Below are 25,164 nucleotides of genomic sequence, written 5' to 3'. Positions count from 1 at the left end.
TGGTACTTTCTGGGCAGCGTCTACATTATTTCCTCTCACATCTCTTCTACCCCTTATGTTTTTGCACGAGAATTACCAGGCTTTTCTTCTCGTAAAATTCAGTCTCACTCCCTGGATTGTAGCTGTAAGTAGGCCTGGGAAGGGTCCTTAAAGGAGGAACATGATCAGACTGAGCTGATTAAGTCCTACGTGCTGAAAGTAAGAAGAGGTGACAATCATTAACGATCCTTTATAACCATTTTTGTCAGTCCTTCTCAGGAACCAGCCCAGAGATATCCTTTCCTCCAGGAGCAAATCTCTCTGCTACAGACACCCTCAGGACACTAGTCCCTTCACTACTCCCTCCAATCCTCCCACAGGCAATAAGAATCCTACAAAACATGGCAAAAGTAGGTAAGAAACTGGCCTGGATGACGGAGATATGGGTAAAGGCTACCTGCCCTATAATTTAAATGGTGCTCACTTTACAAAACAGGATTAAAGAAACAAGTTTCTTCTTCAAATTTCCAAGAACAAGGTGATACATAAATTAAAGCCCAAGTGTATTCAATATCACATTGCCAAGTGGCAAACAATTTTGTTGTATTTACCTTTGAACAGAAAACAAGCAGCCAATTTATTCTCCAGGTAGATTCCAGTAACATTTCATGCCTTTGAATGAAGCTCTTAATGGTGCAAATGGTAAACAAAAAGAGCCTACTGCTCAAAGGCATTTTTGTGTTAAAAATAAACGTAGATATTTATAGTATAGCTACAAAATGCCCACTACAATCCAGTTAGAATACATTTCTGAAGTTCATATAGCATCCATCCTAAAAACATAAAATTGCCAATTAAAACAAGGTCTGGAAAAAAACAAAACACCATGGCTTAATCTCTGTGTAAAACAACCCTCAAGAATTACCCTTAAAAAACTGAAACACAAACATTCAGGTGTACTTTATCTGCTGGAACAAATCAGCATTATTAACCTTGACAGGGCCTTGAATGAGACCATAGATCAACATCCTAGTGATATCCACTATATATTTGGAAATGCCCTTAAAATCTAGGACCTCATGTTAGTCTCAGCGATCAGCCGATCAGCAGGATGTTGGAAAGCAGTGTGCTCGCTAGGGCTTACTTTGAAAGATGTCTGCTTTACTTACCACCAAACACTGATTTCCAGAAAGCAAGCCACCCACCCCCACCCCCACCCTCAACACTTAAGATTTCTTTCAATCTTCTAGATCAGGTTCCCTTTCCTGAATTATTTATTCCTTATAAATTTTTCTTTTAAACTTCAATAATTATAGAATTATAGGCTCTGGGCTATACGCAGTGTGGGGTGTTTTAGAGAAAGTTCTGGAAAATTATGTTTTAGTAGTGACATTCCATTTCTTTGTGCATCTCATTGGGGGTTTTCAGGGAAGGCTTAGATTATTCAGGTGAGGGAAAATGTCTTAAAAGTCTCTGATAAACGGTAAAAGTAACATCACCTCGAAAGGTGTGCCACAAGCTCCGCAGGGTCAAGGTCTGTTTTCTAACCCTTGTCCCTTCCTCTTCCACACCATGCACTGCCAAAGACAGCGCGGTGGGCTCTCTGATGTCGACATCCTCTCCAGGGCTGCATCCTAAGCCTGAACCAGAAACCCACGCGCGCCCACGTCTAGGTCATGACCATAGTCCCGCCCTGCCAGCAGGAGCCACAGCTTCCTGCCTTCCCCATCAAGGTGACACTAACCCCCGGGGGCCCGGTCAGGGGCCCACGGAGGCAGCACAGGCGGAGGCGGCCGATCGCAGGGCTGGCAGGAAGGAAGCGAGCAGCCGCCAAAGCGCATTTTCTTCCCCCGGAGCAAGCCCGCAACCGGACGTCGCCAGCGGAAGGAGGGCCAGAGCGCGCCAGGCGGCCGGGCACACGCAGCCGGCGTGCGCACTTCCCGGTGCGGGGCGCGCTCACACTCGCACGCGCGCGCGGCTACTCACCAGCAGCCCTTGATGTCTGGAGCCCGCGTGGGACGGCGACTGCGGCGGCTGCCCCCGCGCCTGCCGTGTGGCCTTGGCATCCGTCTGGCCGCTGCAGCCCGGGCCCCGGTGGCTTTTGCTGGAAGGCGCTGCAGCGGGGTGATACCGGCAGCCAGCGAGGAGGCGCCCGCTCGCTGGCCTCGGCCGTGCCGCCTCCCCCTCCTCCTGTGCGGATCGGTGGAGCCTCGCTGGCTCTGCTCGCTCGGGCTCCGTGCGTGGCTCTCCTCGTCGTCTTCCTACTCCTCGCTTGTCGGACACCCCAGCGCAGGGGGCGAACAGCACCCTCGCACACCCACGCGCAGGCCGGCCGGCCCTGAGCCTGCAGCAGCCGCCCCTGCTGCCGCCGCTGCAGGAAAATAAATTGTCACTGCGATGGTCCCGGCCTCCCTTGCCCCAGCCCCTGGGTGCCGCCTCCGCCTCTGCCTCCGCCCCCTCCTCCGCGGTGGCGGCCTCCCGCATTCTGCGGAAACAGCTCACAGGTGGAAGCAGGTCCCCAAGGATGGCCCAGAGCGAGAGTGAACCAGTCGGGCGCGACTTTCCCTTATGAAACCCTGCACGTCACCCTCTCCACCCCAGCCCGGGACCACCTGGACTCCCCCTTGCTCCATTATCAGTTTCATCGAGACAGACAGGAGTGGTGCTTTCGGAGACTGCAGAGTACAGAAGCCTTGTTGCAGCTGGATTTGTCCGTGAAACTGCCACTGGAGTCTGGGGAAGGACAGGGTTTGAGTGAAAATCCCACTTACACCTCATATTAGGAATTCCATTTTGAGATCTATCCATAACTGGATATACCTACGTATCATGAAACACCTTAGCTCTCCCTCCCTTCACCTTTATGTACTTGGGAAATACAGACTGTTAAGATATCTCCTAGAATGGTATTATTAATACTATATTATTACCACGTGCAGTGTTTTTAACCATAGTGTTGGCACAGTGCCAAGCACTCGGTACACGTATAATTTTACTCCATCTGCTACAGCCCTTTTATATAAAAGGTACTCTTATTTTTTTTTCCATGAGTGAGACACAGAGAAGAAATTTATCCCAGGTTACCCACCTAGAAAGTGGTAGAAGCTAAGATTTAAACTATGATCGGACACCGAATGCTGTTTCTCTTGGCTGGACAGATTCTATTAATTTATAAACATTCTATGAACACTGCCGCTGCTGGATGAAATACGTGTGATTTTCTTGAGCTTACTTGGGAGGGTATCTCCAAGTGAAAGAAGTGACCGCAGAGCCGGGTGGTGGAACATTGGCTTTCTTAGTTAGCTTTTCATCTGGAGACCAAACTTCTAGCCCGGACTCTGTCACCAACTGAGTTATTTGGTCTTAGGCGTTTCACCTTCTTAGACCTCATCTTCCTACACTGGTTTTTAAAATGAGGAGGTTTGATTTTTAAAAAGCAACGGTGTTGTTCTTTTTCTAATTTTGAATTTGGTTCCAAATCTTAAAATCTGGAAATTTCACAAAAATTCAGACATTTGGCATGTTCTGAAAAATTGTAAGATCGGTATGTTCTAGCAACCACCAGCTGGCGCTGAGTAGCAGGTGTCTGCCTTTGGACTGGGAAGATTTTCCACCAACCTCACCACTCCCATACACCCATACCTCACTGACATTTGAGGATATGGTAGACATTTAAGTTTGCAGTTCTGGACCAGGTAATGTCATGACCTACTGGACAATCTAAAATACAGTGATAAGAAGTTTAAACAGATTCCTAAAAAGTATTATGAAAGAAAAAATTCCACATACATATTTACAGTGGTCATTGATCATTGATGCTAGGTCTTTCTACCTAGCATCCAAATTCTCATAAAAGCCAAAATGGCCCAATACTCACTGTCCCCACCCTGTGGCAGCTAGGGTATCATCATGGGACCTACGTTCAGCCTCAGTGATTCCTGTCCAGTTCTTTGAATCTGGATTCTGTGATTCAAAGAAGAGGCATTTTAGACACAACTCCATCATCTGCGAAGTGACTTTTGTGTCCAAGGACAGTAGTGCCAGAGGTGACAGGTGGTACTATCTACTGTGGCAATGCCAGTGGTGTCCTAAGTGGGCTGTTTGAGTAGTGTGACCTGTTCTAATTCCAGCTGCCAAGCTTCCCTGCCTGTGTGAGGAGCCGGTTCTCCAGCCCTCCTCTTTGGCATGACATCTGATGACCTTCCAATGTATTTCTCCTCTTACTAAGTTAGCCAGAAATGATTTCAGTGCTTGCCACCAAAAACACTGGTACAGCAACTTTTGCGGTAATTGGAGCTCTGTCTCCCTTTTATCAATTGAGTTAATGAATAGTGGGCACCCAGGTATTTATACAAATTTTATCTTAGAGAATTTTTAAGTGTTCTGTAGTTTTACTTGCATTTTTAAAGATTCAATCTCAATAGTATTAGAAATGCAGATTTTTTTAAAGATAGAATTTTTCAACCTTACCAATCATATAAGCAAAGATTGCTTATAAATAAACATTTCTTCATTACTGCTGAGGGTGCAATGAAATGAGCCCTCTTGTCTGGTGATGTCATTTTGGTACACTGCCGGGAAAGGAATTTGTCAGTTGTAAAATCTACTTCCTTCCACCCCTGGTAATTCCACTTCTAAGAAGCAGTTTATCCTAAGGATATCTGATACATGCAATAAGATTTCTCCATTGAGATATTTATCACTAACTTTAGGCATTAAAATTATGTTTATGATGGGTTTTTAATGACATTGAAACTGCTTATGATACAATGTTAAGCAAACAAGAATGCAAAATTGTGTATACATATAATCTCAAGTAGGTAAAAATACAGGAAAAACTCTAGGAGAATTTATTAAAATTACCTCCTACATATTAGTTATAATTAGTTATAATTATCTTCTTTATGATTTACTATAATTTTAATTTTTCTATAAAGGGCATGTTTTTTTTTTTATTTAGGAAGAAGAATTTTATTTTATTTTATTTTATTTTGAGACAGAGTCTCGATCTGTTGCCAGGCTAGAGTGCTGTGGTGTCAGCCCAGCTCACAGCAACCTCAAACTCTTGGGCTCAAGTGATCCTCCTGCCTCAGCCTTCCAGTAGCTGGGACTTACAAGTGCATGCCACTGCACCTGGCCAATTAGTCTATTTTTAGGAGAGACCAGGTGTTGCTCTTGCTCAGACTGGTCTCAAACTCCTGACCTCAAGCAATCCTCTCACCTTGGCCTCCCAGAGTGCTAGGATTAAAAGGCATGAGCCACTGGGACTGGTCAGAAATATTTAATAATTAAAATAAGCAGATCTGGCAGCCAGGTAAATATGAAGTTGAATCGATCAAAATACCTCATTCATAATAAGCACATTATAAATATTGGAGAAAGGAACAAAGAGAGGAATAAAAAAGGGAGGAAGGAAGGGAAGCATATTATTTCACAAAGAAGAGTGATGAATTGAGGGATTGTGACTTCCCTGTCATTTGCTTCATTGATGGCATACATTAAAATAGGGCATGACGTTCTAAATTGCTTTGTTAAGTAATATTACATTTGAGTATTTCCCAACTGATGACAAGTGACAAAACATTAATACCTTTCTCACAGGATGAGTAATATGGAGCCAGAACTCAGATTTTTTTGCTATCCCACAACATCAGAGATAGATCTGTTCTGAGAAGCTGGAATAGCTTCAGGGCATTTGTATTCAAGTCAAAGAGGATCCTTCTTGCCCATGAATGGTTATAATAGGGATGTCTGCCACTCTCTTTGTGGCACCCCAAAGCCCAAGAGCATGGAGTCTCTAGTCTCCCCATCTGTCAACATCCTAGTTGGATTTTATTTCTTGGACCTGACAATACAAAGAGAGGGTATGCAGAGTTGAATTTACATTAATCAGAAAGCTAAAACTACTTTCGAGTACTGTACTCTTCATGTTATTTGGTGTATGTGCGTAACGTGGTGGTCCCTAGAGTAATATCATTGAGCATTCTTGCTGACACCAGATGGGCTGGAGTCCTTGTCCTTTGTTTCAGATTTAGAATTCCCTGGCTCTGGATTGTCTCTAAAGTCAAAGTCTCTAGGGAAAGACAAGAACTAAAAGACAAAACTAAAAGACAGAACGACTGATTCTGTTGGAAAAAAAAAAAAAAAGATTCATCTCAGAGATTATAATGCCCTTAAAAGTATATACTTCAGAAATTATCATATTCTTAAAAACACATGTTCTTAAGATTCTGGCTTTGCTATCGTTTATACCATTGGTTCTCAAAGTGTAGCCCAAGGGTCCCTGTAATCCCTTCAGATATCTGCAAGGTCCAAACTCTTTTCATGATAGCACAAATATATTATTTGACTTTACTGTCATTCTTTCATGAGTTTGCAGTGGAGTGTCTCAGAGCTACATGTATGATGTCACCACAGCTAGAATGCTAATTTTTGTTTTGTTTTGGAAAATAATTATGTTGTAATAAAAATGTGATACGTGGTTGAACATGTAATTGTTTTATTATTGTTTAATAAGTTAATAAAAAGCATTTTTAAGTTTCTGTTTTATTTTCTGATATGGTAAAAATGGACAGACATAACTCACAAAAACAAAAGCTCTCTGGAATCCTTTATAATTGTAAAAATACTTTTTAAAAATATAAAGAACCGTTGAGGCCAAAAAGTTTGAGAAACACTGGTCTATGCTATTAGGGAGCTAGTAAGTTCCAAATAACTTATTTTCCATTTGGGAAATTATAACTACGGTAGTTTAGCCTGTGTCACTGAACACAGGAAGCAATGCTTCTAAAATGGAAACGGCCGGCACGTTTCAGTTTTTCCACTCATGTGATTCATTTCGGTGCTCTCTTCCTGTTAGTTACTTAGACAATTTTGTTCCCTTATGTCCCCGTATCCAGATACGGGATAAGGTTTGGGAATCTCTGGAACCTTATCCTCTTCTGCTGTTTACAAACTGCCCTGGGCCAGATCTGTCTGAGCCTGATTCTTCCATTGGAAACACGAGAATGGTGGCTCTAGATAGCTCCAAAGGTAGTTATGGAGCTACTGAATATTAAAGCTTTCTGAAAATGATAATGTACTTTGTAGATATAAGGCTTACTACCACTAAACATTTCAATATACAGGCAGATATTTGATGAAAAATGTAAACTCTCTCTTCGGCCAATATTATTCGATCCCTTGGATTTAGGTACATAAGAAATTGGTAAATGTGTACCAAATATTAATAGCATTTGGGGTGTTAGATTTTTTTTAAAAGACCTTTTTTTTTGCAGGCTGATTTGCAGATGTAAAATATGTGCATTGAAGGACAGAAAGGTGAAGAGAGAGCAGGAGGGAGGTGGTGAAACAGTACCTGGCTCTCACAGTCAAAATATATCCTGTAACATCTCCCCTGGGGCTGCTCCAGTGCAATAGAGATCCTTTCATCATAGACTTTTGCTATTATTTAACAGTTACTCAATAGATTTGAACAGCTTCCATTTAAAGGAAAAATGCTAGATATACAAGATGGCATTGTATTGGTTATTTAAATTTAATATTGATATTTCTTTGGTTAACAGAAAAAATATATCTTCTGTTTATAGAAAAATGTCACTGCTGAAGATTTTACTAGAGTAAATAATACTATCTTAAAATACAACAGTTAAATTTATCTATGGCTATATAAGCAAAGACATGACCTTTTCCAAGGACAAATATTAAAAATAGCAGATCCCTAAGTACATATTTAGGCATGTGCTGCTGGGCTTAACTCTTAGGCTCATAAAGTTGATAACACTTATATCTTAGTCTGCTCTGGCTGTCGAATCAAAATACCACTGACTGATTGGTTTAAATAACAAAAATCTGGGCCAGTCTCCATGTCTCATGCCTATAATCCTAGCACTTTGGAAGGCCGAGGTGGGAGGATTGCTTGAGTCCAGGAGTTTGAGTCTGTGGTGAGCTATGATGACTGTACTCCAGCCTCAGTGACAGAGCAAGACCCTGTCTCAATCAATCAATCAATAACAGATATCTATTTCTCACAGTTCTAGAGGCTGGGAAGTCCAAGATCAAGGTGTGAGCTGATTCAGTCCTGGTAAAAGAGTCCTCTTTCTGGCTTACAGACTGCTGCTGCCTGCTGCCTTCTAGCTATGTCCTCATATGGGGGTGGGGAGATATATATATATATAGAGAGAGAGAGAGAGAGAGAGAGAGACATATCTATAAGGCCACCAATCCTATCAGATCAGTATCTGATCCATATGATCTAATTTAACCTTAATTACCTCCTGAAAGCCCTATCTCCAAATATAGTCACATTGGAGGTTAGAGCTTCAACATGAATTTTGGGAGGATGCAATTCAATCCATAGCAATTTATTTGCCATTTGAAAGTAAGTACAACACAGAACTTGAATGAAACCACATAGTTTCATACCAGTCCCTTAGAAACTACAGCATTCTTTGTGCTTCAAAGGAGTACAAATAATCATGGATCTGTCATTTTATACATTGATTTATTCAGTTTCTCTGACTGAATATCAAACTTTGCCATCATAATTCACTCGTTTATAATATATTACTTATATTTTCAGAAACTTGAGTAAACACAAACACACACCCCTCTCCAAAAAAAAGGGGAAATTCTAAAAGGTTGTTGATAGTGTCTTTCTTTGACTTAATAATTTTATTTTAATCAGAGGAAACTTTATCATTCCTTGAGGCAGAAAACAGGGAGCATTTGGAACAAGAAGAATCTTTAAGTGTTAGGATCAAAAGATATCAGAGATATCTAGATATCTAGTTCAACTTCCTCACTTTACAAAAGAGGAAACTGCGATCGTGAAAGTGGCAGTGACTTATCCAAGTCACTGAAGATTGTAAAACCAGTCTAATCTTCTATCTGTTCCATTATGATTAGGAAACTTGATTAGCTTGCCACTAGCTAAGTTTTACTAGATTTTAACTTTACTGATTGTACATTGTTTTCCCAGGCATGATGTCAGTTGGTTTCCTTAACAATCCTGTGAGATAGGAAGGACATGTATCAGGCCAGAGGATAAAGGATTGTGTTTCTAGAAGTAGTGCACAGAATGGAATGCAGGTGAGAAGATTGTAGATCTGTAAAATGCATCACAATAGGGTCAGACCTAAAGTGGAACTCAAATGCCACATAGAAGCAAATGGGCATCACTTACATATTATAAAGGAATAAGTGATTCTGTGAAAGTTGGCTATTAAGAGGCAGAGTAAGCACAAAAAAAGTGGGTACTTTGATTGAAAGGATTGTAGTTCAAGGGCAAGTTAATTACTTTCTCTAACCTTCCGTTTCTCGATGAGTAAAAACAATAGAACTCTTACGAGGATTAAATGAAATCACATCTATAAAGCACCTGGCACTATGTCTAAGACATGAAGGAGTATAAGGGGGTTTTTGAGCCTAAACTACAAAAGGAGTGGCGTTATCACTGCTGGAAATGAAAAAACAAAATAAAATAAAATTAAGCAATGGTATAGAGGCTATAATGAGATGGTGATATATTTGAGATAAATGCAGAAGTGTCAAACGGAAATGCCTAGTCCTGAGAAATTAACTTCATGGTATAAATGTGTGGATCATTTGCTGAGTAGTTATAGGTAAAACCCAGAAATGAATGAAAGCCTCAAGGGCAGAGAGTGGGGAAGGCCTGAGCACCAGAGCTACAACCTTAACAAATGTCCATCTGTAGTAGGCAGTGGAAGGAGGAGGGACCAGGCAAGGATGATTTTGGAAGTGAGGCAGAAATAACTGAGTATGGGGAATAGTAATCACAGCTGCTACATTTACTGACCCTTCTCCACTGCAGGCACTGTGTTGAGTGGTTTGGTTGTGTCATCTCACTGTGTCCACACAACCCTATGCGATAGGTCATGTGACCACCTTCCCCATTTATGCATGACAGAAGGGAGTGGTGCAGCCCTGAGAAGAGCTGGCATTCTGAACCATGGAGGCGGGAATCTCGGGAGGAGGGAATGATGGACAGGGCCACAGGCTGTAGAGACAGCAAGAAGAACAAAACCTGAAAGAGGGTAATTTGATTTGCCATTTACAATTCACTGGTGGTGGAGAGTACATTTTCGGAAGGGGGGTGGGCACATAAGCCAGGTTATGGGGAATTGAAGAGTATAGGGAAGGAAATAGGAGTGACATCTGCAAGCCAGTTATCCCAAAGGACCATTAGGGCCTAGTAGCTTCTTCCTCCAGGTAGGGAAGCAGAGGGAAGAGGCTGGTAGAAAGAGGGAGATAGAAGACTATGGAAGATGGACAGAGATACTAAAGAGAGTAAGATCCTCAAGGAGGCAGGACAGGATGGGACCAAGTGTGCAGGCAGGATTGGTTTTCAGCTGGAAGAGGAACAAACTTAAGTCATGTTCTACTACCTTGTAACTTTCTTAGCACACTTTTGCATTTAAAGAAATATCCATTCAGCACCCAAGCTTTAATGACTCATATAAGTCTTTACTGTGTGTCACAAAGATGCCAAAGAAAGTGTTGGTGTGATCTTAACATTTTTTCCTTATTTTTAGTATCTTGTCAATGGCAGCTACTCCAAGGTTTTTGTTGTGTTCCTCCCCCACCCCAAGCTTTACCAATGTCTCTCAAAAGCAGCCTGTGCAGGGTTGGGTGTGAGTGTGTGTGCATGTGTCTTCCACCCCATTCACTGGTTTGGCTCTTTATTATGCAGATCAGTGTAGCCTCCTAGACTTATTTCTAGTTACCTGTTCTTATAATTATCCAGATTCTGTACAAAAAGAGACCAGGAATTAGCTTAGCAAGCAAAAGTCTCTCACTGCATCCCACTACTCTTCAAGTCCAAGAAGAGAGCTGACAACTGTGAACATGTATAAACATTTATTCTTGCCACATATGCCTCTGAGGCAGAAGGAAAGGATAAAAAAACTACAAAGACATTTAGGTGAGCCAGGTGTAGTGGTACGCACCTCTAGTCCCAGCTACTCAGGAGGCTGAGGTGGGAGGTTCACTTGAGCCCAGGAGTTCAAGGCTGCAGTGAGCTATGATTGTGCCACTGCACTCCAGCTTGGGCAACAGAGCAAGACCCCATCTCTAAAAAAGTAAAAAATAAAAAAAAAAAAAGTGTAAAGATATTTAGGTGGTATTCAACCAAAAATAATGTTCTTTTATTTTAAATCCCATCAGATAAAAGTACTTCTGGGAAACAGGGTATATTTTACCAAATTACATAAAAATTCAATAGACACTTGTGCTCAACCAAGTAGCCATTATCGATTCCAAGAAAGTTGAATGTAAGTTTCCAGCTGGGATCTTTAGAAAGTTAAAGTTGAGTAGATGACCCTTTACACTATCTTGATCCAAGATATTCTTTTTGTACTTGGATTATTAGAACCATAAACAAAAGCCATTTGGGGAGAAAGTGAGACTATTCCATCAGTAAAGAGAAAAGGCTGTGGAGTCAGACAGACGGGTTTGAATCTTAGTTCTGCCACTTTGCAGTTGTATGATTTTTGAGCCAGTAAATTAATTTCTTTGTTTCCTCATCTATGCAACAGAGATAATAACACTACATTAAAGAAAGTTTGTAGGCCGGGCGAGGTGGCTCATGCCTGTAATCCTAGCACTCTGGGAGGCTGAGGCAGGAGGATTGATCAAGGTCAGGCGTTCGAGACCAGCCTGAGCAAGAGTGAGATCCCGTCTCTACTAAAAAATAGAAAGAAATTAACTGGACAACTAAAAATATATAGAAAAAATTGGCCGGGCATGGTGGCGCATGCCTGTAGTCCCAGCTACTTGGGAGGCTGAGGCAGTAGGATTGCTTGAATCTAGGAGTTTGAGGTTGCTGTGAGCTAGGCTGATGCCTCAGCACTCTAGCCAGGGCCACAGAGTGAGACTCTGTCTTAAAAAAATAAATAAATAAATAAATAAAATAAAGTTTGTAAATATCCACTGAGCTGGTGTACTAGAGTGCTTAGCACAGTGATCAACTCTGCGGGTACTCAATAAATAATCATCATTGCCATTAGTAGTAAAAGAGAATTCTTGATTAGCAAGTATAGTAAAAGCTGAAATAAATGAATAGAGACATCCAGGAGCTATTCATGAAGTAATAATAAGTTGCTTTGGGGTGGGGGAAGGGGGAGGCAAAATCTATGTATTTACAGATAATTAAGCAGGCAAATATCCAACCTTACTTTCCTGGACAAGGGTGTACTTTACTTACAAGCATTTGGTTGCTCTTTCAGCCCTGATGCCAGAGTCGAAAAAAGACATTTGCAATGCAGGCTAGACAAAGGAGACAAAATGCATCTGTCAGCAGATGTTTCATTAAGATCTGATAATAACTTGATTAAAAGCTATATTGACTTAGTACAAGGAAGCTTTTGCAATAGAAAATAACTTCCTCTAGCATTATCTCAGTGCCTGGAGAATGATTTGAATTCTGGAAGCTCTTGGGTGAAGGGGGAATGGAATTACGTTCGATCTTTAATTTCTTCTACTGTGCCTGGCCCCCTCCTCCTTTTTAAATTGAGCAGTAAACCAAAAGATAATCTGTAAGTTCCCTTCTCACTCTTAACATCTATGATTCTTTGGGAGAGATTGCAATGTGCTATTAAATTAAGGTAAAATGTAGAAGCAGGAACATAATCCAAGTATCTCATCTTGGAAGATGATCTAATATATACAATGCCTCTTGGAAAATTGTTAGAAAAATATATTTTTTTACTATTAAAGGCAATGCAAAACATTTTTAGATAAGGGAGTCAATATTAAATTGTGAATTCTTTGAGAGGCAATCCTTCAACTATAATACTTTTTAAAAATGATTCTCATCATTGAAGTGTATATCAGCTAAAAAATATTAAAACTTAGGTTATTATTCAAGTGATATAAATGTGCTTGTACAAATTGATGAACAAAAATTATATCTTGCAAGAACTGAGAAACACTATTCTAGAAAGCATTATTGCAAAGTAAGTAAATCAACAAATGGTTAAACTCATCAATCGTCCTCATGAAGCTCAGTTTCTTTATATAGATTAAGATAAAATTCTCAAGGTTCTAGCAACTTGCAGGCCGGGGATCCAACACCTTCAGAAACTGTATTATATGGGGATTTTGTCCCAGGTCTGGGCCCTCTGAATGATACAGATACCCACTTTCTTTTTCTTTAAGACTGAACCCAAGAGAGATCTCACACCTGGCTTTGGTAGGTGGGAAGGTAGATAATTTACCCAACGGCTAAGAGGCTAAATGAACCAGCCAAATGAAGGACAAGAAATGGATATGTATAGATAGGCATTTTCCAGTGAGAAGTGACCACTTACGTATATTGGTCAGGATCAATAGTTGTGAATGAAAGAAACTAAGCAGAAAATGCTGGCTAGAGCTCAAAAACTCCAGATGGATCCAGGAATAAGGTTTGAAGATGATACAACCAGGACGAATGGTGGAGATTATGCTGCAGAACTGGTCTAGTGAAGATCCCAGTGGCACTATGGTCAGATTGAGTCACCACAATTAGCACTTCCAATTTCACCAACGCCAATTGTTGAATCCTGTTTTAGGAGATAATTCTCCACTGGTGTCTTCCATTTCTGCAGATCTTGCAAGCAGAAGCACTGATTTCCTTTGTTCCAGATTATTTTTTCAAGTATGTTTGCATAGCAAAAGCCTTGGAAGATAAAGATAATATTTCCCTCCAGAGCAAAGGGCAGGCATGTGTGGTAGAGTCCTTTGTCTTTGATCCAAGGGTCTCATATCTTCTACAGCATTTCTGAAACTGGCAGGTTAACTTGCTAGTCTGCAAGCATCATAAAATCTCAAAAACCTTCACAAAGTTTGCACCTTTCTGCTAAAATTGCTGCCTTACTGCTTTTAGAAACTGGAAGCAGACCCTAAAATGGAAATGGCAGAGTCTCAACTTCTTCTCTTCTGAGTTTTCAATGCTAAGTTCAGGCGGCAGGTGCTTCTAATTCTTGGACCTTAGGTCATGTGCCTATTTCTGAGGTGAAAAGGAGTGTGAGAAATACAATATATATTTTTTCTTTTTTAGTTTCCATAATGGGAAAGTCCTCAAACATAGCTTGCTCAGAATCACAGTCAAAATCATAGACAAATGTCCACTATAATATTAGTCACTCTGTATTTCTCAGATTGGTTCATAACAGGAATTTTTGGGACTCTGCCAAAGGTTAGTTCCAAAGAAAGAGATCTATAATATCTCTCAGGCTTTAAAGTCCATGACTCTTAGCAGAGTTGTTTGTGCCATTTGGCAAAGATACACCAGATGGCACTCTAAGTGGTAATTATACTTCTGCTTTCTTTTAACTAAATTGAATGAGGGTTTGTTTTTTCCCTCATGGCTCGCTGATAGGAGAGCAAGTCAGTGCACACCAGCATCCTTCCAGGAAAAGTAGAGGGATATAGCCACATGCCAGGTTTTCCTATCATGCTTCCCAAATAAGATGGTTTCCAATGGTGCCACAGATGATTCAGGACTGGGATGAGGCATGTGCTAAAGGTGTCTGAGCCCTTCCATAACCACAGGTGGAACCCAGTCACCACCACCTGGGACAACAAGAGAGGGGAAAGACTGAGGATGGGAATTCTCTGAGGATGGTGAGTTAGTGGGAGTGGGGAAGCAGCACTCAGGGGAGAGGATCCTAGAAAATCTTATGTGTTGGGAATTATTTGCATGTTTAAGTCCATTTGTCCTGTGGAAGCCTTGACCTGCTGTGTGTGAATGTGTGTCTGTGTGTGTGTGTATGTTTTATTTTTAATTTAAGAGCTGTATACATGTAGGAACATGTACAGATAATAAGCTCAATTAATTATCCTACAGTGAATAGGATAATTACCTGTAAAATCACCTGTAAAGTCATAACCCAAGTTAAGAAATAGAACATTGCCAACACCCCAGAAACTCCCTAAAGTCCCCTCCCAATTACTCTCCCCTTATGTTCTCCAAAGCTAACCACTATTCTGATTCTAACATCATGTATTTGTTTGCCTCTTTTGGAATATATCAAAATGGAATTATGAGTATATATTCTTTTGTACCTGGCTTCTTTTCTCAACATTATGTTTGTGCAACTTATCTATATTTTTGCAGGCAACAATAGTTTTTAAAATTTTTATTGCTATTCAGTATTCTGTTATATTAGTAAATCAAATTTTATTTATCTATTCCACAATTGATGGAATTTGGGTGGAGTCCAAATTTTGCCTATTGCAAATAAAGTTACTTGAACATTTTTATATGTCTCGAGACATGCATATTTGCATTTTGGTTGAATATATACCTAAGAGGAGAATGTCTTGGTCATAGGATGTTCGTGTGTAGAAGGTTAGTAGATATTTCCAAACAATTTTCCAGAGTGTTTGTAGCAATTTTTACTCCCACCTGCACTGGGTTAAACTTTGAAGGCCATCAAGCCTCTGAATATGTACGGCTTCTTCCCTCTTGGATCATGAGATTCTTTGTGTGGTTAGCTGAGCTTGTGGGCTGAATGCACATTAGGAAGACCTCATACGCTTTAGTACCAGCTAAGTCACTGCTTAGCTGATGGATTATCCTTCTCCCACCCTTTTTACCTTCCTGAATCACTGCCAAAATTCCTGAGTATGACCCCTTGAGAGTCAGAATTATAAGCTAGGAGTCAAAATTAAGTTAAAACCAGGTTCAGAAGCCCATGGGAAACCCAACTCACTAACTTGGCCATATCATAAATTTCCCCAGGGAATGTCTTTGTGTATTATTTTCTTACAGTTTCTGAAGCATGTACTGAAATATGGGTGATTACAGTTGGAAAATAGTACTTTTCATTACTTTCTCCCCAGAGACATAGAATACCCACAGGGAAATAAAATTTTTGCTACTGTTTCTGTTTTCTATTTAATATTTTAAATATAATATACAAAAATATTGCATTTTATGTTTACTATTTTTCTATTGAAATCATTACTTTTAGTTTTTTCTTTATAAAATACATCCAAAAATATAAGACATAAACATATCAAAATATTTTAAGTTTCTTTGCTATGTTTCTGAGTAGTCCTTGGAAATAAGATTATATAAAATAGCAATATTTGTTGAGTTTTTGTAATGTGCTAAGTTACTTACATATGCAATATGTTATTCAATCCTAGAACAATCTGCTGAGCTGTGTGCTATTAAAATATTTATTTTAATAGTGTAGAAATAGAAGCACAGTATGTAAGTTCCACGAGGCCAGAGACATTGTCAGTCTTATTGGCTACTATATTCTGAGCATTTAAAATAGTGGCATGGGTTGGGGGGCATGGGCAATATACATAACCTAAACTTTCATACCCCCATAATAAGCTGAAATAAAAAAATAAATTAAATAAAATAAATAAAAAATAAAATAGTGCCTTACACATAGCAGTTCCTCAACACATATTTATTGACTAAATTAATAAGTGAAAGTAATGTGTCCAAGGTTCTACAGCAAGTGGACCCAACTCTGAGTCCAAACCATATGCTCTTTATCTGTATGCTATACTACGGAAAAGAGAAGTGCTCCATACAGTCCTTGCACTAATTGATGAGGCTCAACCAAGAGCAAAATCCAAAAAGAGCTGCTGAGATCAGAGGTAAATGGAGATTGGAGGGGAATGAGATCCATTAAAATGGGAGTCCAGGTGTCTTCCTGGGTTCTCTGGATCTCTGATGTGTTGATGCAAATGCATTATTGGCAGTCATTCAACCATTGCATATCTGACCTAGCATTTAATGTCCTGACTACACTATATAAATAACTCAGCTCTGAGCCTAAAAAACGTGGAATTATGAACTAGAAGGAACATTCGTGGTCAGTGAGTTGCCCCACTCAAGGCTGGCCCCTTCTTCATCAAACCAGGCTTAGCCTCTTCTTGAGTCCAGGGAGCTCCTATTAAGCATACTTTATTATGTTGGCTTCTCCCTCTGTTTCCAGGACAAGCTGTGTCTGTGGAGAAACTTTGAATATATGCACCAGTCATATCTCTACATTCTCATAGTCTGATTATATGGGGAAAAGTTGGAGGACAGGGAAAGCTAATGGCCCCTCGTCATTTGGTAGTCTAACCTGTGTTTCTTTACAGGTTGGCTGTACCTCAAAAGAAGGTGAGAAAGAAGCTGGTGGCTCCTTAAGGCTGAGGTGCAACATTTTGCATTTTCTTCAAAGCCTTGAATAGTAAAGTTCAAACCACTTATAATTTGATTTAAAAAATAAAAATATGTGGCATTTCATATATACTAAATATCATGTAGAATTCCTATCTGTCATAGTTTCTTTAGTTTTTTAAATACTGTGTCACACTCCTGGTGCAAAACATAATTGTAGAGGTGAAAAATGTAAAAGAAGGGCAGAGAGAAGAGGCTAAGAACATTTAAAAAAACTTCTACAGGTTAGGTTAGAATGCTAAGTGTCTTATAAAATGATTGGCCATGAATGAAGTACTAGCTTAGAGTTTTTAAGTCTTTTAGATGCAGCAATTCTCAGTATTTTCAAAGCAATTTTAAAGTTGACAGGATAGAAAGTTTTATTTCTGGTTGGTGAATTGGTCTATGACTTGTTCTGGTGAATTTGTGACTGACAAAGAAAAAGAAAGAACACTTCAATTTGACAGTGAGGTATATGATACTACTTCTTTTGGACGCTGCCTAATTCTGTGATAAGTGGTTGGTTCAAAGAGTCAAGAATGGGGGGAGTAGATCAGTTTCTAATGGGGAAGGATAGGAATCTGGCTAACCAAAGGCTGACAGCCAGGACCTTAACAACAACTTAATTAAAAAAAAAAAAAAACAAAAAACAAGCAACCCCCTTCCCTTCACCCTTGACCCCCCGTAAAACAACCCTTTATTATAAAATAGGAAAAAAACAAAAAGACAAAACTCTGTAAAAACTTGAGACTGTACTTCCTAGGCTCAGGGTGGAATGTGATGCAATGACTATTAAGGGCCCACAAGAAAGTTGAGATACATCATCTCTTTTTTCAGCCTGAAAAGGCACCAGGCGTAAGAGAAAATTGTAGTGCAAACTTCAGTAGGCAGCACCCTCCATCCTACGTCAGAGTAATAGACTCACACCCTAAAGAGTATAGCCTGTCTCATACTATGAAACTGGTTTTACTATAAAATCCCTGAGTCACTAGAGGAGTAATGGACAGTTTTCAGAAGTGGGTGACTATCTCCAGAAACAGTCATCTAATGCAACAGGACTTATCAGTAATAGAGTTATTTCCTAGTCTGTTTTTACCAAGAAATGTAAATAAACTCCATTGTCTCAAATATGTTAAGGTATCTCAAAAATTAGGAAACACAAATCACAGCATCGACGACTATGGGACTTTGAGCATGACATGTGCACTTTGTGTTTCCATTAAAGCAAATGATAACTACTGCTGCAAGTACATGGTAGAGGATGACAAAGAAATAGAACACACCATGGAATTAACTGTTACATAAGTGCTAAACAACTAAATTACTTATTTTAAATTTAAACTTGCAATGTCAATATTTTTAAAGGGCTGGCTGATGCCATTTCTCCTTTATTATCATAAATTTCTACTTCCTGGAAAATTCAAAATTGTTTCCAAATTTGATGGGATTTTTTACGTCTTGAGAGAGTTAAAGTAAATTAAACTGGAGTCTAGGTCTGAAGAATTTCTGAGCAGATAAAGCCAGTTTGGCCTCATTAAGTAATTTTAACATTGCTTGATTTGCAAACTTCAGCAAAACTTTACTTGGGCTCTTTCTTGTAAATGTCTACATTAGAGAAAAACAAAACTGAAGGTTAACCAATCGGAGGTTGCCAATGAACTTACATAACTAGGGATTTTCCAACAGAATCGATCAAATAAGGCAAATGTATAACTGTGATGAATCAAATATTTTCTTTGCTTTATTTCTATCTTGGGTCTATAAAAGCCTTCCCCTTGCATTCCTTCCAATGAGTCTCCAAATCACTCCTGGATTGATGCTGCCCAATTCCTGAATTGCTGTTTGCTCAAATAAACTCAAAATTTTATTGTGCTTCAGTTTACCTTTTAAATGGAGTAAAGACTCAATATTAGTGCAAAACAATTATTGTAATTTGGCCTTTGAATCCTATACTTAATTTTAAGTTAATAAACAAAATAACAAGCTTTCACAAGCAAGAGAATAGAAAGAGATGGCAAGGGTCCAATGCATAAAACTCAGAAACATAAACATTCTGATTAGCAAAAGTACTTAATTGATTAGATAGCAATTGTTAACATTAAACAGTGTAAAATAAAAAGAAAAGGTCTTTGTGTTATTTAAAGAATAAATAACTCTGTACAACCAAGGACTTTATATAGGTTGTAGAGGGAAAAAAAATCTTCAGTAAGATATCTAAACTCTTCTATTTCTTATACTGATGATTATTAATTTAAATGCTAATAACCCTCAAAATCTTAACCTCTAGTGCAACTCTTACTCTAAAACTCCAGAACCATATAACAAGCTTTCTATTGGAATCTCCATTTAGTGTGCTACAAGTACATCCCTTAAACAAAATTTCTGCAAACCTGAACTGATCACCTCTCCCCAGCTTTTCCCTAATCTTCCTCTTCCAACATTTTGCATTTCTGTGAAAGATATCAAAATCTACCAAATTTCCCAAGCCACACATCCATATTGTATGGAGCAAAGGCCCCTGGGCCCCCTAAAGTTTCACTAAAAAATTACTGACATGGGGCAGATTGATTCATAGAAGGAAAAACATACAAATTTATTTTAATGTGTATGCACAGGGGACTTCAGAATGAAAACTCAAAGATATAGCGGAAATTGTCCATTTTTGTGCTTAGGTTCAACAAAGTATGGATAGTCACATAGAAGTATGATTGGACAAAAAGAGTATGGTCTAATGCTAACAGATTGAGTGGGGACCCCCAGCAAGGCCTGTCTGTATAGATTCTTCTTGGCTTCTCTGAGCATGCATTCCTTCCTTCTGGGTGTTGGGCAGGTTCCTTTCTGGAATGGAGGTCTTACAGTCAAATAAGGTAGGCCAGATAATTACTTTATGGCCAGTTTTTACATAGAATAATTTTCAGTTTTATGATTGGCTTTTGGGAAAAGGGGTTCTGACTTTTATGATCTGCCTTGGAAAGACGGATTCTAGTTTCTATGGCTAGCCTTAGGGAAAAATGAGACTGAGAGGCAGGAGGACCAGGGAAATTCAGAGAAGAACTTTTGCTTCTAAGGTCTTCATTTTGAGGTACTGTTTTATGATCCCCATCATTGTCATCCTTGGTTCCATTTCTCATGTGTCATATGTCAGATGGAAAATTCCTATTATTTCTAGCTTGCAAACATCTCCAGAGTTCTATATCAGTCAGGCTCCAGTAAAGAAACTAACACCAGTTATTTAACCCAAAAAAATTTAATGTCAGGAATTGTTTAGGTAGGCATTGGAGGACTGAAAATTAAAGAGAGAATATTAAGGTAATGCAGAGATAGAGTTGCAGGGGCAGCTACCACCCCTTGGACTGAGAGAACAAAGAGTGAGGTTGGGTTTACTAGAACTTAAAGAGCTTGGGAGAAGAGCATTGAAATTCTGGGACCTAGGCCTTGAGGAGGGGCCACTTCCTGGCAGCTGCTGGTACCTCAGAATCTCAAGAGAAGAGTTGCATGAAGTTGGCTTGTGGGAGAGAAACAGTGCTGGTACCTCTGAAAGGTCTGAGTAGGCTGGTTCTGGGAATATGGACAGAAAGTTGGACAAATTGCTGTTTCTAGGATGAAGAGCTATTGGCTGGGATGATGTTGACAGGATCACAAGCATGTAGAAATGAGCGGGTCTGTTTCTCCCTCCTTAGCCTTGTAATCTTCCCTGAGTGTGCTCTATTAGAAGAGACCATATTTCATGAAAGGGCCATATATGCAAAGTGACCCCCAAACATGGAAGGAGCCAAGAAACCAAAGAATGAGGCAGACAAATCCAGTTTGGCAGTAAAGGTTGATTTATTGGGGGACTTATAGACAGAAGTGTGGTCTTGGCAGCAGCAAGACAGGTAAATTTCACACCGTTACTCCCAGACCCAGGGCTTATATACCACAGGAAAAGGGCGTATGTGCTCTATAGAGATAATTAAAGACAACCTTCCAGAATAGGCAAGAATGCTATGTGCGTCACAGCCTATAATTTGTGTGATAACATCAAGGTTGCTATGATCTAAAGGCAGGATTTATAGTGAGAACATGTTCTTATACCAAGGACAGTAAATAAGTAGGAATCAGGAGGCATTATGGGACTGAGGTTAATCAGAAGTCAACATGGCAGGTTAGCATCCAAGATGGAGTCGTTTGTGTCTCCACAGATCAATAGGAAAAAAAAAATGTAGCTCACAGAGTACTAGTGTCGGCATCACAGAACCACATACAGAAAAGTGTGTTTAACCCTAGGAGATAATAGCCTAATAACTCATAGTCAGCAAAGCCTGTCATTTCTGTCTCCTAAATGTTACTGAAATTTTGGCACTTGTCCCTAAGTCTGTTTCAGAAGAACCAGGGCAAATGGTTTGAGGTGAATAAAGAGAAGTTTATTAATTTGCTGCAAATGAGGAGCATGGCAGACTTGAGTATTAAAGTACCATCATCCTGTCTATAAGCAGAAATACAGAGCTTTTAAAGGGAATTTTCAGCTTCAGACTACTGCTGTTTAACTTCCAGTGGGAACCATCGTTGGACACTATTGGGCAATGTTGTAGGGTCAAGATATCAGAGTGAAACTCTGAGTTCCTGTAGACCACACTCCCTTGTTGTACAGTACTGAACCCCTCTTGTGGGGGCAGTCTTAGGATACACCTTTCCTCACAGGCAGTCATATGCTAGTCAGCTGAGGTGGTCACATCTACAGCCAGAAACAAATGGATGCCTCCAATTTTGAGGCCTCAGTGTCTGACTCAGACATTATTTCTTGACAGAAGATATTTATATGTGAAAGTTGTTTTCTGGAACCTCTCTTTCTTTACCTATGTTTATAATTATAAACTCGGTTTGCCAGAGAGATAATCCTAAACACTTAAAAAATTATCTGTTTATCAGACCTCATTCTTATTACAGTATTTCACCATATTCCATTCTAACACTATAATTCCTTCACCTTTAATTCTTAGATCAAAGTTTCTCTACCTTAGCACTATTTTGGGCTGGATAATTCTTTGCTGTGAGAGGCTGTACTGTAGGAGTTTGGTAGCATCCCTCTACCTACCTACCTACCTTTAAGCTTTATCTTCCATGACGTTAAGTCCTGTTAATGATTTAGTATCTTATCCTTACAAAGAATGACTCCCAAACAGAGGGAACATACTAGGCATGTCTGACTTCCCCTTCTCCTCATGGCCAGCAACTCAGCTTTAAGGTTTTTCTGGGGTCCCCTTGGGCAAGAGGAGGTCATACCTACCACATGCCAGTAGCATGCTCCCATGCCTAGTGTGACCACCAAATATGTCCTCAGACATTGCCAAATATCTTTAGTTTTTAAACAACAGTTACAGATAACCCATAATTTTTTAGTATAAGTATCTCCAATGCAATATTTTGGACATTTATCTGAAATTCAAATTTAACTGAACATCTTTTTTTGTTTGCTAAATCTGATAGTTCACCTAGGGGCAAGATCTCCCCTGATTGAGACTCAGTGGTCTAGAGTTAAGTGCAAGTGTTTTACCAATTGCAAGGAGTCAATTGCTTTTTTTATTGGTTTGTTTTTGAGTCTACCCTTCATCGTTTGCAATTATAACGAGTATCTTCTTTTAGAACCAGATGCCAGAGTGCAGAATCCAATTAGATGAGTTCTGGTCCTTAATAGAAAAATTAAAGAAGTCTTTAGAGTTCAGTCAGGGAAAAAAGAGCTTAGAGAAGAAAGCTAACAACAACCTTAGCAGAGAGACAGTGAGAGTGAAGAGTTCTGTCCACAAAAATTAGTTAAAAGAGGTTACCAAAGGAGGCTACCAGGGGTTACAAAAGATTGCATAAGAGAGTGAAGTACCCAATGGAAATAACATTAATGTTCTTAGTCAATGGGAAGACTCTTAAATGTCTCAACAGACTAAAGAAATGCAAAATCAAACCAAGCCAAAGAGGAAGTCAGCTGCAATCTTAGTGGGTATTGCAGACTTCCATCTCCTCCACAGAAGAATTAGCTAATTCTTAAACTCCTGGGAGGTTGAACTTTGTGCCAACTCCATAGTAGAGTATGTATAATTCTCTAAGTAGAGTATAATTCTTATTATAATAATTATAATAACTTTATATAATAGCTTTATATACTAATAACTGTTATAATAATTATAATAATAACTTACTCAGTGGAGTAAGAAAAATTTTCCTGAATATGTATAGGCACGGCCCCTGGCCCCCAATCTCTGGCCACTAAGGACTATCAACTGATTGGGGATCACCTGAATTTGTTTATGGGTGTGTAGGTGGGTGGGTGTTTCATTTCTGGGAAAGTTTGATATGATTGTGTTAAGTTCAGAAAAAATGTGTGAATAACTGGTATTATATGTAGGGTATAAAATGTTTACAATGTTTAAGAGATTTGCATATTAGCATGTTTGACCAAATAAATTGATGATTCAATTTAAAATGTGTAATAGAGCAATTGATTTTAAACTTATGATTTTTAAATTGAATATTATAAAATAATTTGGCTAAATTTTTAAATAGTACTAAAATATTTAAGACAAGATTTATTATATTAGTAAGTTTAATTTATTAGTTCAAAAGACTGCTTAAGTAGCTGGAAAAGCATTACTTGTTAGTGTGAACTAAAATAAAACCTTAAGCTCCCCAGCCAAATGAATGACCTCCTCTTGCCCAAGGGGACCCCAGAAAAACCTTAAAGCTGAGTTGCTGGCCATGAGGAGAAGGGGAAGTCAGACATGCCTAGTATGTTCCCTCTGTTTGGGAGTCATTCTTTGTAAGGATAAGATACTAAATCATTAACAGGACTTAACGTCATGGAAGATAAAGCTTAAACCACACCTGCAAACCATCAATTTCCTTAATAGATCACTTGATCACTCCAGTCTTTGGCAAATGTTCTGTGGCTTGTCTTTGATGAAAATGTTACGTAGATAACAAGGGATTCTAGGTCTCCCAGGGATGAAAGTGGGCCCCGTCCTGGTGCCGACCCACCTTAATCCTGTCCCCAGTGACGGCCATTCCTGAAGGAGGAGGGAATACCCTGTGAATCTGCCGATCAAAACTTAGCTCGCCAACTGCAAAAGAATGCAGAGGACTGTCTAGCCCGCGGGCCAGGCAGCATAGGTAAGACAGAGTCTGGAAAGTGACCTAGAACAACCAGCTTTCAGAGAGGCTCATGGGAGACCCACATGCATAGTAAGACTCAGGTCATGTAACTCTCAACTGTCGTATCAAAGTGGTTCCATGGTGATGTCTGAGCCACGAGGGAGGTCCCAATCTGGATACTATAAAACAAGACGGAGACCATAACCAAGCCGTCTCTTTTGCCTTCTTTTGCTAGGACAATGGGTCCGGTTGTCATCTGTGTCTATAATCAATATTGAGCGTATGCTCTATAATCCTATCTTTTTCTCCACAATAAACCTCATTTTTGTGCTCTCCTTACTTTGGTGCATCTGGTTATTCTTCAGCCAGGAGGGCACCAAGAAATGACATTTCAGACCCTGAAGCCCGGCAGACAGACTTCCTTATCCTAACTTATAACATTCCAAGCCTTTAGACACACCTTCATTTCTTTAATCAATTATAATCAAAGAATCTTTAAACCCACCTATAACCTGTAAGCCCCTGCTTCAAGATGTCCCATCTTTTCAGGCCAAACCAATGTATGCTTTCTATGTATTGATTTATGATTGTACATGTAATTCTTGTCTCCCTACGATGTGTAAAACCAAATTTTAACCCAATCACAGTAGGACCGCTTGTTCACGTCTGCTTGGGAGTGGCTCTCCAGGCCATGGTTGCACATATTTGGCTCAGAATGAACCTCTTTAAATTATTTTACAGAATTTGGGTTCTTTTCCATTAACGTTAGGCTGGGAATTTTGGAGATTATTTGTCAAACCCTTTGCCAGACATGTACGGCTCTCACAAGTGAGTTTGTTGGTTCACCAGCCTTTCTCAATGGCCCCTGAAAACCAGATTTCCAATAGGAAATGTCC

At 39.6% G+C, this 25,164-nt stretch overlaps 1 protein-coding gene across 2 annotated transcripts in view; it reads right to left on the bottom strand.

Moving 5' to 3' along the window:
* Positions 1 to 25,164, bottom strand: part of STAMBPL1 (STAM binding protein like 1) — a 229,168-nt gene that overhangs the window by 40,688 nt on the left and 163,316 nt on the right. Inside the window, exon 1 of one of the 2 annotated variants that reach the window (XM_069459917.1) lies at positions 1,966 to 2,375. The exons of the other annotated variant lie outside the window; for it this stretch is intronic. The gene's annotated coding sequence lies outside the window, so the exon portion shown is untranslated. Of the gene's footprint in view, positions 1 to 1,965; positions 2,376 to 25,164 lie in introns of those variants that run through there. 2 annotated transcript variants of the gene reach the window in all.

This window comes from Eulemur rufifrons, chromosome 28 (assembly GCF_041146395.1).
Source record: "Eulemur rufifrons isolate Redbay chromosome 28, OSU_ERuf_1, whole genome shotgun sequence".
NCBI lineage: Eukaryota > Metazoa > Chordata > Mammalia > Primates > Lemuridae > Eulemur > Eulemur rufifrons.
Note: the sequence above shows the minus strand (reverse complement) of the source record. Positions and strands in the feature narration are given on the sequence as shown.